Source organism: Vespa mandarinia, chromosome 8, assembly GCF_050613455.1.
Source record: "Vespa mandarinia isolate Hongniang chromosome 8, ASM5061345v1, whole genome shotgun sequence".
Taxonomy (NCBI): Eukaryota; Metazoa; Arthropoda; class Insecta; order Hymenoptera; family Vespidae; genus Vespa; species Vespa mandarinia.
This window is the reverse complement of record NC_140817.1, coordinates 6,295,704-6,310,000: the sequence shown is the minus strand read 5'-3', so window position 1 is coordinate 6,310,000 and position 14,297 is coordinate 6,295,704. Positions and strand designations below refer to the sequence as shown.

The following is a 14,297-nucleotide window of genomic DNA, read 5'->3' as shown; positions in this document are numbered from 1 at the left end:
ATAATTAATAATTTATCGATTTTGTGTGTCATTAGGATATTGGTTGAATAATTCATTGAAATTATCATTGAAATTTGTAGTCTCTCTTTTCCTTTTTTTTCTTTTTTTTTTCTTTTTTCTTTTTTTTTTTTTATACAATAAATAAATTTTATTTTTATCGATCACGATGCTTTTAAAATCAATACGTAATTTTTGACATTTATAATAAAAAAAAAATTATACGTTCTTATGTCGGCTGAATGGTTAAATCTGAATTATATGTTATTAAATCAGATTGTACGTTACTTACTACTTTTTATTCTTATCCGCTAGCTTCTGTTACCAATAATTTATGGGATATATCACGAAAGGAAGAACACCTTGCATCAAAATTTCTTCCGTGCTTTCTTTTATTTATTTATTTTTTTTCCTTTTTTCTCCATCTTCTTATTTTTCTTACCACGCTCGCCTACGTATACAATACCATTTTCTATACTTCCGTCCGATCAGACGACAAAGTGGGCGAACCTAACCTAACCTAAAATCATTCGAGTGTCGTCCCACTTGCCGGCTCATACTAACATTATTATTCCGACGAATTATTCGTCGTTGAGAAAATCTTATTGTGAAGTTTCCAAATTTTCTTTCTCATTTTCTTTACCGTCCTATAAATTTTCCCCATTTTTCATTTTTTATATCCCTTATTATTATTTTTATATTTTTTCCATTTTTTTTTTATTTATTTTATACTCTATATTGAATATTATTCATTTTTATTATTCTTTACCATCAATATTTTATTATTATTAATATATATAGTAATACGTTTTTGAAAAAAATTAAACATAATAAATTTATATATGTAGATATTATATAGATACTTATACATCGTAGCAACCGAGACCCAAATGTTAGCGTGTCGCGGACATGACCTTCACCATGCGATCGATAGGGAGGAATTTCCAGCGTGTTCTATATACGAAAAACACATTAAGAAGAATTTATCTCCGGTGAAATGTGACTCGTATACTGTTTCGACATTTCTAAAAGACTTAAGATATTCACTGAACTTCGACGAAATTACAATTTTACCGTTTCTCTTGATATTAACATGATCATTAAATTATAGAAACGCGATAAGAAAAAAGATATATATATATATATATATATATATATATATAAAGAGATACAATAAAATGATAGGTAAAATTTGTCAATTATATTTAATCGCTAGGATTAAATGATTTGAAACAAATATAGTCTATTTAATTTAAACGATAAGATAGTAGTTGTTATTGAAATTAAAAAAAATTCGTGTCACATACATAAATAGTTTTCGTCCTGATGAAACTTTAATCATTTATATCTAAATTATCGGTACTTTGATAAAGATGTCATCTCATATAATGGGTCTGATGTAACAATTTTTGATTTAATAATAAATCTTCTTTATAGTGTAGTTATATTAAAAGCTATATTAAGGAAAGTAATGACAACGTCAAAAGGTCCTCGGGTATAAACTAAAAATATAATTCATTTTCTAGAGAGGATATATCCGTGATATAATACTAGTCAGAGACAGGGGGTTAAATCGGGCATCGCTGGAGTTCTGGAGTTCGCGATTCGTGGCAATAAAACACGATGCCGTTATGCTCCGACTAATTTACTAATTGGAGGACATTGAAGTGACCGACCGGGGGCGCGGCGGGGTTAAAGGGTGAAAGCGAAGCAAATTGGGCTAACAGAGATACGTATTTATAGGAACAGTCGCGAAGCGTCGCAAGAGAAGAGAGAAAGAGAGTTCGAGGGTGAAGGCCTGCTACATCTCACCCTCGAGATATCGACTCGACGTCGAGCAAACGCGTTTCTCTAACGAGTTCTTAACGACCTTTCTAAATGCAGTTCTCCCGGCCACGTAATCCAGATGCATCTTTTCGAGCCCTTAACCCTGAAACGGAAACAGCAGCCGCTGTTAAAAAGCCTTCCATCGAAAGGGTCAAAATAATCGAAAGAGAGAAAGATTTTTTGATATTCACGATTAAAATTTATAAGTTATCGATTTACAATTTGTTTCTTCATGTTCAAATCATCGACTCTTTTTGTTTCTTTTTCTTTTTTCTTTTTTTTTTTTATGTGTAGTTCTTTTTAGATATGTACAATTTATACATTTTTCTAATTATAATACACGATATATTTAATATATAATATAAATAAAGTTATTTATAATTTACAGCCCGTATAAATACGTATAGTTTAATACGTTGGGTGAAATTATTATTACAATTTTATTATTATTATTGCTTTTTTTTTTTATATCTATGACATTTAAAATAATCTTAGTACGATACATCGATACAACCTATTTACGTGCAAATGAGATTACTAATTCCTTTAGATGTATCCTTTCGAACGTTAGAAATTTATTTATATGAAAGAAGCAAAAAAAAAAGAGAAAATCTGCGACAGGTGCTAATTTTTACATAATAGAGTTTGCCAACGATCTAAAACATGTTAATTTGCTAAGGAAAAGAGCGAAGGCTTATCCTTAACGCGATTCAATGGAATTCGCTGACTCTTCGACCTGCTTTCGTCCTTTCGTCCGAGTGTATCGTATTTCTGCATTGCACGAGACTCGCCGATTAAAAGAAGACGACACCAAAGCGATATTCACCCAGGATTCAAAGCTAACTTTAACGCTTACGGTTTCCATCGGTATATCTCGTCTATCCTATCGAAATATACTGGTTTTCTATCCTAGCTCGAACGTGACCGTTCTCTACCTCTCTCTTTCTCTCTCTCTCTCTCTCTCTCTCTCTCTCTCTCTCTCTTTCTCTCTTTCTCTTTCTTTCTCTTTCTCTACCTTTCTTTCTCTCATGGATCGAGTCAAGCATACCTATTGACCTCCGATTCCACCCACGATTAACTACGATCGCCATCGCTAGAAGAGAAAAGCCGAAGGAAGAAGAACTTCTCTGTTGAAAGGAGATTTACGTAGAACGAATACTACTATTCTTTTTATCAATTAAAGCCAGTGGAAGTTATCAATATATATATATATATATATATATATATATATATATATATATATGTATGTATGTGTGTGTGTGTGTGTGTGTGTGTGTGTGTGTGTGTGTGTGTGTGTGTGTGTGTGTACTATACGTTTTATTATGTCTTTTGATTGTGTCGTTGTTTCTTTTTTTTTTCTATTTTGAATATTTCGTATTTTTATCGATCTCGATTTAAATTAGAGGAAAGGAAGATTAAGTTATGAAATTTCACCGGTTTAAAAAAATACTTTATTTATAAATAGATAACAGTTTATATATATATATATATATATATATATATATATGCCAATAATTAAATAAGTGGACTAAATAATATATTTTTCCTATTGAGATATACCTTTACATTCGTAATAAAAAATATTTTTCCATTGTGTAAGAAAATATTTTTCAAAGAGTGCTTACTGTAATGTAAATCCTTTATAATATAATATTATACATAATTCTATTATTAATGAACACGAGTATCGCGTTAAAATATTTTTTTTATACGACACATTAAAAAAAAAAAAAAAAAAAAGAAAAAAAAAAATATTTCAGTTCTATTCGAAAAAGGAAGTTATGAATAATAGGTGTATTCATTTATATTTTGTAATTATGTATAATTATGTTAATTTAATTTAAAATGATACTAGAGCTTTCTTATTATTATTATTATTTTTTTTTTTGTGATGTACAAAAATATTTCTGAAAAGTTGTACGGAATGTACGATAATAGGTTCGTTATTTGCTTATGTTTTTTCCTTTGTAAATCGTCGGAAAAATCAAGTAGGTACATGCACATTTTCAAAAAAATGAAGTATACTGAAAATAATAAGCACAAAAACAAAATATACTGAAAAGTAAATGATATTTAGTTCGTTATTAAAATAAACAACAACAGAATTATGTTTACTGGTAAACTTTGCAAAGTCATTAAACAGTACATTGAAGAAAAAACTTTTTCTCTATGTTTTTCCAGATTATTAAAACATAAATAATTATATAATATAATAAAATATAAAATTGTATAATGTAATATAATGTAATATAATTGTAATATAATGTAATATAATATAATATAATATAATATAATATAATATAATATAATATAATATAATATAATATAATATAATATAATATAATATAATATAATATAATATAATATAATATAATATAATATAATATAATATAATATAATATAATATAATATAAATCGTTAAATCAATTTTTCGTTTTAGTCCGTTGTCATAATTATCGGCGCATGAAATTAAAACAACAGGAATTTATTCAGCAAGAAAATCTAATATTTAACGCGTAAAAAATGTTCTCTCCGTTTTAACAATCCGAAGGTGTCTATCTATTCTTTTTTTAATTTTTTTTTTTTTTTTTATCTACAATTAGTTCATCTCTTTGATACTAAAAAAACTGTTCAACAATTTATCTGAATTTTCATAATATTCATATTTTTATTTAAATAAATTATATTTTAATTTATCGACTAAGATAAAACTTTATATTTATAAATTAAATTTCCTTTTCTCTAGGTTAACTTGTAAAGTAATTAATATCGCAGTAAAAAAAAGAAAAACAATGATAGCAGTATGAAACTTTCGTCAGCTTGTTCGTTTTAATGGTACTAATAAAAATTAATTGTACTTATTATTTAACTTATGTTATATATAATTTAATTAATTATTTAAATTATGTATAATATATAATTATTTAACTTATGAAAATACATACATATAAGTGAGTACGTTGCAGGTCACGAAAGTGTTAATATCGTACTCGTCGTTCTTCGTTCTACTTTAGTTTACATCTATCGGCCTCTCGGAAGATTTACATCTTGTATGCATGTTGTACTATATGAACGTGGTACATCGTCATTTCGTCGTTTCGTCGTTTCGTCGTTTCGTCCGTCGCCAAGAAGTTATTCTCGTAACGGGTCAACTTTGAAATCTTACGAGTCCAGCAGCCGGACCACTCCTCAAAGTGTTTCCACTTCTTCTTCTTCTTCTTCTTCTTCTTGCGTTATCTAGGCATAGCTAGCCTACGCATTTAATGTCTAAACTTAAAAAAAGAAAAGAAAAAGAAAGAAGAAAATATCTTTTTAAAAACGATTATTAGACGGGTCGAAATCCGTAGAAAAAAAAATTTATTGGATAGGTATAACGTACATGCACATGTACGTGCGCGCGTACACACACGCACACACAATATACGAATTTTCTATAAGTACTCGAGGAACGTTCTTAGGATGAACGTATGCGAGCGTGCACGAACTGAGAGAGAGTAATCTTGGCCAAGAGGAAGTTATTTTTGTAGACGTCAATTTGTGTATCTAAAGTGCATATGTAGGTACGTGCATACGTACGTATTTATATACGTACATACTTTATGCCGTTAATGGAACAAACTGCATATAATAATAAAGCTACAATCTACGAACAGGTCTCTGTACTTGTTAAATTTTTAATAATAATAAAAAAAATTTTACATTTTATCGTAAGTTTTATCTATAAAGTCACGTCATATTTTAATAGTGATAGTGAACACCGACTGAATGAGTAGCGATATGGCAAAATTATGAAACATAAATTACAAATAATAGTTTTTTCAGCACGAAAGAAATAATTTTATAGTTATCAATTTGACGATACTCGAGTTAGAAAATATATTTTTAAAAAACTTCTTTAGACGTTAGGAAATATTATCAAATTATACATTTTTTATTTTTTCCTTCGTTTGTATATTCTTTTCTTTTTTTTTTTCTCTTTTAAATCAAGAAATAAGATTAACAATTTTCTCGTTTTACTTTTATGTTTTATTTTCTTCTTTTTCTTTTCTTTTTTTTTTTGTATATATTTTCATCAATCCGATATCCTTCATAGCAAACTTCGTTCTTTGAATATCTTAATCAGTCTGCTATTCAATATTTATAATTAGACTAACATACGAAGTATTATGAATATATAGATACTTACGTACACAATATGAGTCATTCTAGTTGGTATAACCGGTCTTTCAGATAACTGATATTCGAATAATCGAGGTACTACTGTATCTCGAACGACTTTAGAATAATCTTGCTTCTAGTCTAGTCATTTTTGAAAACTGTTATGCGTCGAGGTAAAAGCTCGCGAAAGCTCCATTCCTCTCTCTCTCTCTCTCTCTCTCTCTCTATTCTGACTGCTTGGCAATAACGTTTCACACTATTTACACTGGGTGCAGTTGGGCGTAGGAACGAGTGTTTGACTCCCTCTCGTAGGAGCGATCGTGGGCGCACGAGTACGAGGCGAAGTTTCTTCTTCTTCCTCTTCTTCCTTTGGCTTCTTCTTCCTCCTTCTGCGGTTCGAGGCCATCGATTAGATAGGAGAACGAGCTAGCTTTGGGTACTACTCGAGCCGTATCCACTAGTGGGATAATGCTTTAAGGGAGACGCATGGGAGCATAGCGAAAGAGAAGAGGCACGCCTGGGTGAACGAACTCCTCCTCTCTTTCTCTGTCTCTTTCTTTATTTCCTTTTTTCATTCCCCTCCTTCCCTCTCTCTCTCTCTCTCTCTCTCTTTCTGTCTCTCTTTCTCTTTCTTTCTCTTACCCTCCCTACCACCCATTCCTCCTCTTTCTCGTTGGCCAAAGCGGAACTAACGACCCCTAAATGAGCCGTTGTGGTCGCGTCGCGAACCACTCGTCCACGTACATACATATATACATAATGTATGTAAATACGTATGTATATGTCATATCTTCCTTCTCTTTTCTTTTCTTTTTTTTCCTTTTCTCTCTCTCTCTTTCTCTCTCTCTCTCTCTTTCTTTTCTTTTTTTTTTTATTCTCTCGAGCTTTTCTCACATTTGAAAGTTGCACTAGAAAGAACAGTTTCTAGGCACGACTATCACGAGATTGTGTCCTCGCTATATTTGAAATATTCAGGAAGTCTTTTTTACATTTTTATATCTTAGATGATTTATTATGTTTTTATATTTTTTTAGATTTATAAAGATTATACGTATTAATGCGTAGGCGTAAAATATACGTTCCGTCATCTTAATGCGCGGTTGTAAAAATTTTTTTATTTATGATAGGTCGTAAAAAATTAATATCAAAGATGATGAAACTTTTGTTGATGATAATTTGTGGATTAAAAAATATTTGAAGAATCTTATATGTTGAACGTTAATGATTTAAGGTAATAGAAATTTTGTTATAGAAATATTTTTAATATTGTCAGCCATTAACATGTAATCCACGTTAATGATTCCGTTTGATCTGAAAGTTTGCTTTTTTATAAGGACAGACGGTAAATTTTGTAATCACGCAAATATTCTAGTCTCGTGAACCACAACGGTTTGTATCGGTTGAACCGTTCGAGAAGAGGGCTGCTGCAGGAAACGTATTTCTACAGTTGGAACGCCTCTCTATTTTTAAAGAGTACCGTCAATAATGCCAACCACGCGTTCAAAGATACCGCCTCTACATATTCGAATCTAAACTTTTGTCCTTTTTTTTTTTTTTTTTGATTCGTATGAATTTTTCTCTTGACATGTTTTTTTCAAAGTTCCAAGTTTCTCATGAATCATTTAGCATAATTTTCACGTTGTTCACGTAAAAATGATGAAATTACACGAATATTTTTTTTTGATAAGACTTAAATTTTTACAATTGTTATAAAATATACAAAATTAATTATCTTTGATGAAACGTTCGATTAATACTGGCAATAAACTACAAGTCAACTTACAATAAATGAAGTGATTAACGATTAATTTGATTAATGATTAAATATATTCGAATCCATAAGCGTGTTGTTTGCTTTATGAGTCAAAAATTATACCTTTATCCATGAATATTAAATAATTAACGTTAGACTTTTATTAGAATATAATGGCGTATATAGAAGAATATATATAACCATACGTATAAATGATTAATAAAAGTTAAATAATCTTATGATAAGATTTAATCACGACTAACTTCAATCTTAGAGAATGTACATAAATACATACATATTTAATATTAACTGTACTTGTCGGTATTCGCGGTTTTTCGTAGTGTCCCACGTAACTTGATTGTTACGTTGGGTAATACGTTGTATAAAATAATATTTAAAAAGAGAGAAAGAAAGAAGAAGAAAGAAAGAGAGAGAGAGAGAAAGAGAGAAACAATAAATAGAGAAAATACGATGTATCTAAGTAGATTGAATTAAGAAGAACGAGGACGGGTTATTCTATCGCTTGAAGTAACTGAATCCGTTCTCCCGGAAGTGGTTGGCGAAGAGGGAAACCGCTTCCGTGCAGAGAAGACAATTGCCTTTTCGAAGATGGTCCCGACTTTATTTCAAGAGTAGCGATCTACCGGTGCGCAAATCGCAACTCGAGAAACTCGAGAAAGGAAGTTGTAAAGTTCGCCATTCCGGTATCGATCTCCATCCTTGTCCTATTCGTGCTCACGCCGTTATCCCATAAAGCGCCTTTCTATCGGATTATTCGAATTTTCGCTTAGCCGGGGTTATACTTGCTTGCATGGATACCTGCTGGAATAACGTAAGCCATTTTACCGTTGTTTCTTTGTCCGACAATAAGTCGAAAGAGGAAATATTACCGTGACTTTCTCATGAAATTCGATAATTTTTTAATCTTTAAATTCTACTTTTATGGATGTAATTTCATCGTTAAAAAATAAACGATATAAAGTAGGATTCTCAAAGTGTAATCAAATTATATCTGTCGTAATTATTGAAATCTTATTTGCGATCATTGCTCAAACAATTTCTTTTATTTCTATTATTTTCATCTAATATATAACAATAACAATAATAACAATATATATGTATATATATATTTATTAATTAAAACTTTTAATTGCACTAGTTTTCTTATTGATTTCTATTAAATAAAAAAATAATAAACTTTGATAAAATTTCATTACATGTGACAACGTTAACCTGATTTTTTCCTTTTTTTTTTCTTTTTTTGATAGTTTTTAAGAGTTAATACATTTATCCCAGAAAGTATCGAAATAAGTTATAATTAAACTTTAAGTGTTCGTAGTATTATATCTATCAAGATAAATAAGAAAACTCTAAATGAACATAATTAGAAAAATGATTTCTTTCAAAGTTATCAAATGTTTTTAACATGGACAGATGGTTATACGATAAATCAGTAACCATTATAAAATATAGAAAGTAAATACGTGATAAAAATGTTCGTAATCGAAATAGCATAAATGCGTTTATGCGATCGTAAGTCGAGATATTATTTGGCAACTATAAAGTTGTATTTATTACATTGTTCATTCGCATGTATACATGTATATTTATTCTTTAGAATTTGTTTCTTTTTTTTCTTTCTTTTTACATAACTTCCTAAACGACAGATACATATATATATATATATATATATATATATATATATATATTTATATGTATTTCATGTATAATAAGTGAAATAAAAAGTTAAGAATATTGAACATATTTTCTATATGTGGTAAAACTTTTGGAAATATGTGCATCGTGAGACCTGAAATAAAACCAGAAACAAAAAGAAAAAAGATAATATAAGTTATAAAGTTATACTATGAGATCCTCTCGATACATTTCTGAAATATGGTTCAAACCTTTTGGGACAAACAATATGTAGTTTTACGAATACAATTAATGAATATATATATATATATATATATATATATATATTTTATTTTTATTTTATTCACGTTGAGATACTTAAACTACAGTTTTATCCATTTATAGAAAGGATACGCCAGTTACTTATATACATGTCCAGTGGGTTATGTGAGATGCATAAAAGATTGCGAATCCCGTGTAACTAAACAAATATATAATAATATTTTGTCAATAGTACGATCGAAAATATTTTAATAATTATTCGAATGGAATAATTTTGAGAATGATCGTTATTGAATATGTTTTTCCTAATGAATATTAGAAAGAAGAAAAGAAACATATTCAATTCATGGATCAAACTATAGTATTATTTTTTCCTAACACCTTGTAGAGAGATTTTTTTCCTTCCGTTTTACTTGTCCAAAGAAGTTTCACCTTCTTGGCGTGTTTTATGTAGAAAATAATACAAAAAAAAAAAGAAAAAAAAGGAAGAAAAAAAAAGAAAGAAAGAAAAAAAGGGAACACAATGCTGAGAAAGCGATTGTTATTAAGAAGTAGGGTCGTGCTACGGGAAATACGGAACGATGGGAGACTAGTTAGAGCGCATATAAATTAAGCGCACCATTCGAATCTCCATGGTGACTCGTTTGACATGGATTTACAAGTGCCCCTTTGTGCGCCACGACTGCCATGAGTACAAAGACCTTGTAAGCGTGGAACACGCGAAGAGTCACATTCCCTTTAAGTCGTGGACGGAATGGATAATCGTGGCAAGCTCTACTCGACGTTTCCCTTTCTCGATCTAGCTGTTTCCTCGGACTTTTACGTAACGAATTACTGGTAGATAAAACCAAACAAGAATGGATTATTATTCTGATTGTTATGTGATTTTTTACATATATATTTTTTCTTTTTGTATTTTTTTTTTTTTTTTTCTTTTTTTTCTTTTTGTTTTTTCCCTACAACTTTTTGGTCGTAGAATAAAAATTGATAATTGATAATATATACAATAGTTGTACACTGAACTAATACAAATCATAACAATTTATATATATATATATATATATATATATATATATATATATATGTATATTTTTATTCGTTCAAAAGTACAATGAGATTTATACAATGCAGTCAATATAGATATTTTCAAATATAGGATTAATTGTTTTTCACCCTTTTTAATATGAAAAAAGATCAGAAATAATAATACATATAAAAGATTATATTTACTAATATTGTTTGTTGTAATTTCATTTTATACGTATTATTGAAGCATTTATATTTTACAAGGAGATGTAGGTGAATCAGAGATATTATCTTGACGAATAAAACATTTTTTCTAAATAATGTTACGTTCAATAGTTATCACGTTTGATCTTTAATAATTTATTGAAATATATGATTTATATCGAAACATATAATTATTCTTTAATTTAATTTAATTTAATTTTATTTAATTTTATTTTATTTATTTTCACTTTTTAAATTATTATTATTATTATTATTATTATTATTATTATTATTATTATTATTATTTAATAGAGATATCCTATGTATTTATTTACGTTTACTTCAGATTATATTTCCTTAGAAGTAGAGAGAACTCATGACCCAGTCCGAATGTCGACGGGCGGAGGTTTATCGATTGGGGTAGCTCCGTGCCCCACCCGGTTTTGAACCGGGCGAATATAGTTCGGCTCGGCCACGGTCTCAGCTTCATCATCGACCTCGGCATCGACCTCGGCATCACTGACCTACCTACACCTACTATCTCCCCGTTGTACTCTCACGATCGCTCAACCAAAGATTCGCCCTCGAACTTTAACCATCTTCTATTCAATTCTAATTCGCTCTTTAACATCGATTTTACGAAGCCAGTGTACTGGGTGCGCATTTCGTTTCGACAAGATAAAATACGACTTCAAATCGTTCAATTTTTTTTTTTTTTTTTTATTATTTATATCTTTTCCCGAATGTCATTTACTCTAAGTAACGTTAAATTCTTTCGTCTTTATTTATTTATTTAATTTTTTCTTTTTATTTAATTTCGTTTAATTCGCCATATGACCGTGTATTAAATTATTTTTTTTTTATAGTTAAAATGTTACGTTTTTTCTTCCTTTTCTTTTTTTTTTTCTGTAAGGAAATCTATTAATTTTTTAATTACAATAGAAATGTATAGAAAATCGTTTACTTTTGACAATCGGTATGACTTATTTTTTTTTTTTTTTCTTTTTTTTTTTTTTTTTTTTTTTTTTTTTGAGATAATTATTTTGAAAATATGATTTTGTATAATATCTGTTGGAGCCTTCGTAGATTCTTTCGTACGTTGAAATCATTGCAAATTTTCTGATTCCATCAAATATTTGTACAAAAGTTTGTAGTTATTTAAGTAGAATAAAATATTTGTCCAATCAATTTGATCTTACGATTAGTGTTAACTTGAGAGCCATGTTATAATTATCAATAGTGATTTAACAAAGCTTTTCGATAAAACATTTCAAATAAGTAGCTATTCCATTTGTTGCGTAAACGAGTCTTATGTACATATGTTCCATGTAGATAATAGTATGGATACAAGGGACGCAATCTGTAAGTAAATCTGTTTCTTATCGCGATCTGGAGCGTATGTTTCAATAATCCGTATCATAAATCAGTGATAATAAGAGTTTCAGTTCCAGTAGATAAGAATACGTTGGAAAATGTTTTAGGTATTCGGTCCTAAATATACTACCTTTTTATATTCGATTTGTAAAGAATGTACGTACATACGTTTCTATCTTTCAATAGCGTTTACATGTAATATGTGCCGTTTGGTAATAGATAAGTATTCATATAGTAAAAAAAAAGTCGGGAAACAAAGAAGAATTCTCGTCTTTGTTCACGAATCTTTTTTGTTATACTTGAGTAGCTGAGTTTGCAAATGCATTGCATGGTCTTAATCGGCCATTCGCCCGATGATCTATTATTTCATTGCTTGACTAATTACCATTGAATGTATCATTAATGATCACCCACGAGGATGATCTATCGTGTGGCATTAATTACGATAATCTCTCTCTCTCTATCTCTCTCTCTCTTTCTCTCTCTCTCTCTCTCTCTCTCTCTCTCTCTAAAACACTTGATCTATTGGCTGGATCAAAGGACCGTTCCATTTTACATTTTTGTTACCATTTGAATGAAGATAATTCTTATAAACTCTGATAAATACGATAGGTATATATAATAATAATAATAACAATAATAATAATAATAATGGCAATAATAAAAAATGGATTTTCAATTTGTCTTAATTTATACTTTCTTAAATTTTTACAGATTGTTCTAATTTCTTTGCACATTATTCGGAAATTGTGCCGATGTAAATTTTATGCCATGTAAAAATTTTTTTCTACTGACAAATTCAAATTAAAGCTTTGATTTATTATTGTTTGCAAGATATTATTTTCATTGATACAGATATTTGTCAGACATTTAATAGATGTCGTTCTTTTGAATTTATTGTTAAAAAAAAACAAAGAAAAAAGAAGAAAAAAAAATGGTCCGTGTATCATATAAATGAATAGGCTCTTGGAAAGTGCATCGCTACGTAGAATATCTAAATAATGTCACGTAAGAACAATAAAAAAGGATGACACGCGTAGATCCACGTTTCTACGCACGTTATGTATGTCCGCGTGACGCGGATGTAGGTAGCTCTACGTGCCTTGCCTCTTGAATAAATCACCAAGTGTGATTACTTTTGAATGCAACCAGGGATGTTAATTTTTGTCGAAAAATCCTCGTTAGGATATATATATATATATATTTTTTTTTCTAAAGCTCTTTCTTCGAAATTATCAAATATCGTTTACATGAAAATCTTTGGTAAATACGTTTTATCTCTGAAAGATTTCTACGATAAAGTCGTAGATATTTAAATTTTATGAATATAGGTTTTTTATTTAAATTCGCAATGGCTAAAGATATATATATATATATATATATATATATATATATACTCACACACACATACACACACACATATATATATATATTCGTTATATTTCTTTTCTTTGAATATCATGTAATCCTATCATAAGGACAAAGAGAAAGATAGTAAAGAAAAAAAATCGAATTATTATACCATGGAAGGGAATATAAAGGAAGAGAAATAAAAAAGAACAAAGAAAAGAAATAAAAAAAGAAAAAAAGAAAAAAGAAAAATCTTGTCGTTAAGAGCTTAGGAAAAGTAGTATGAAAAGCCGACGGATATATTATTCGGTAGCAGATCGGAATCGAATTCTTATCGGGCCATTCAAGAACCGTAAAACCTACTAGAAAATGTTCGCTCTTCTCATTGAAGGTCTAAGGGAAAATTGAAATACCTTTTCTATAGATTTTCCTCGGTTACATAAGATCTTTGTAGTTTTACCACCCTCGATACGTTAAAACTTTAAAACATCCTGGGGCGGTCGTCGTTCTCTTGGTACAAAGGAACACGTTTTCAAAGACACCATTACAACCCTCCTGAATATGTGCGTTAAACTCATGGGAGCGAAGTTCATCGTAAAAAAAAAAAAAAGAAGAAAAAACAAAAAAAAAAGTAGTGGAAGGACCGTGTAGTCGGGATCAATACATAATCATTCTATTCACTGAATATATA

General features: G+C 29.4%; 1 protein-coding gene across 4 annotated transcripts in view; it reads left to right on the top strand.

The window, feature by feature from the left end:
* The window catches only part of LOC118449776 (uncharacterized), a 166,572-nt gene that overhangs the window by 2,485 nt on the left and 149,790 nt on the right, over nt 1-14,297 (top strand). The gene's annotated exons all lie outside the window — the stretch shown is intronic.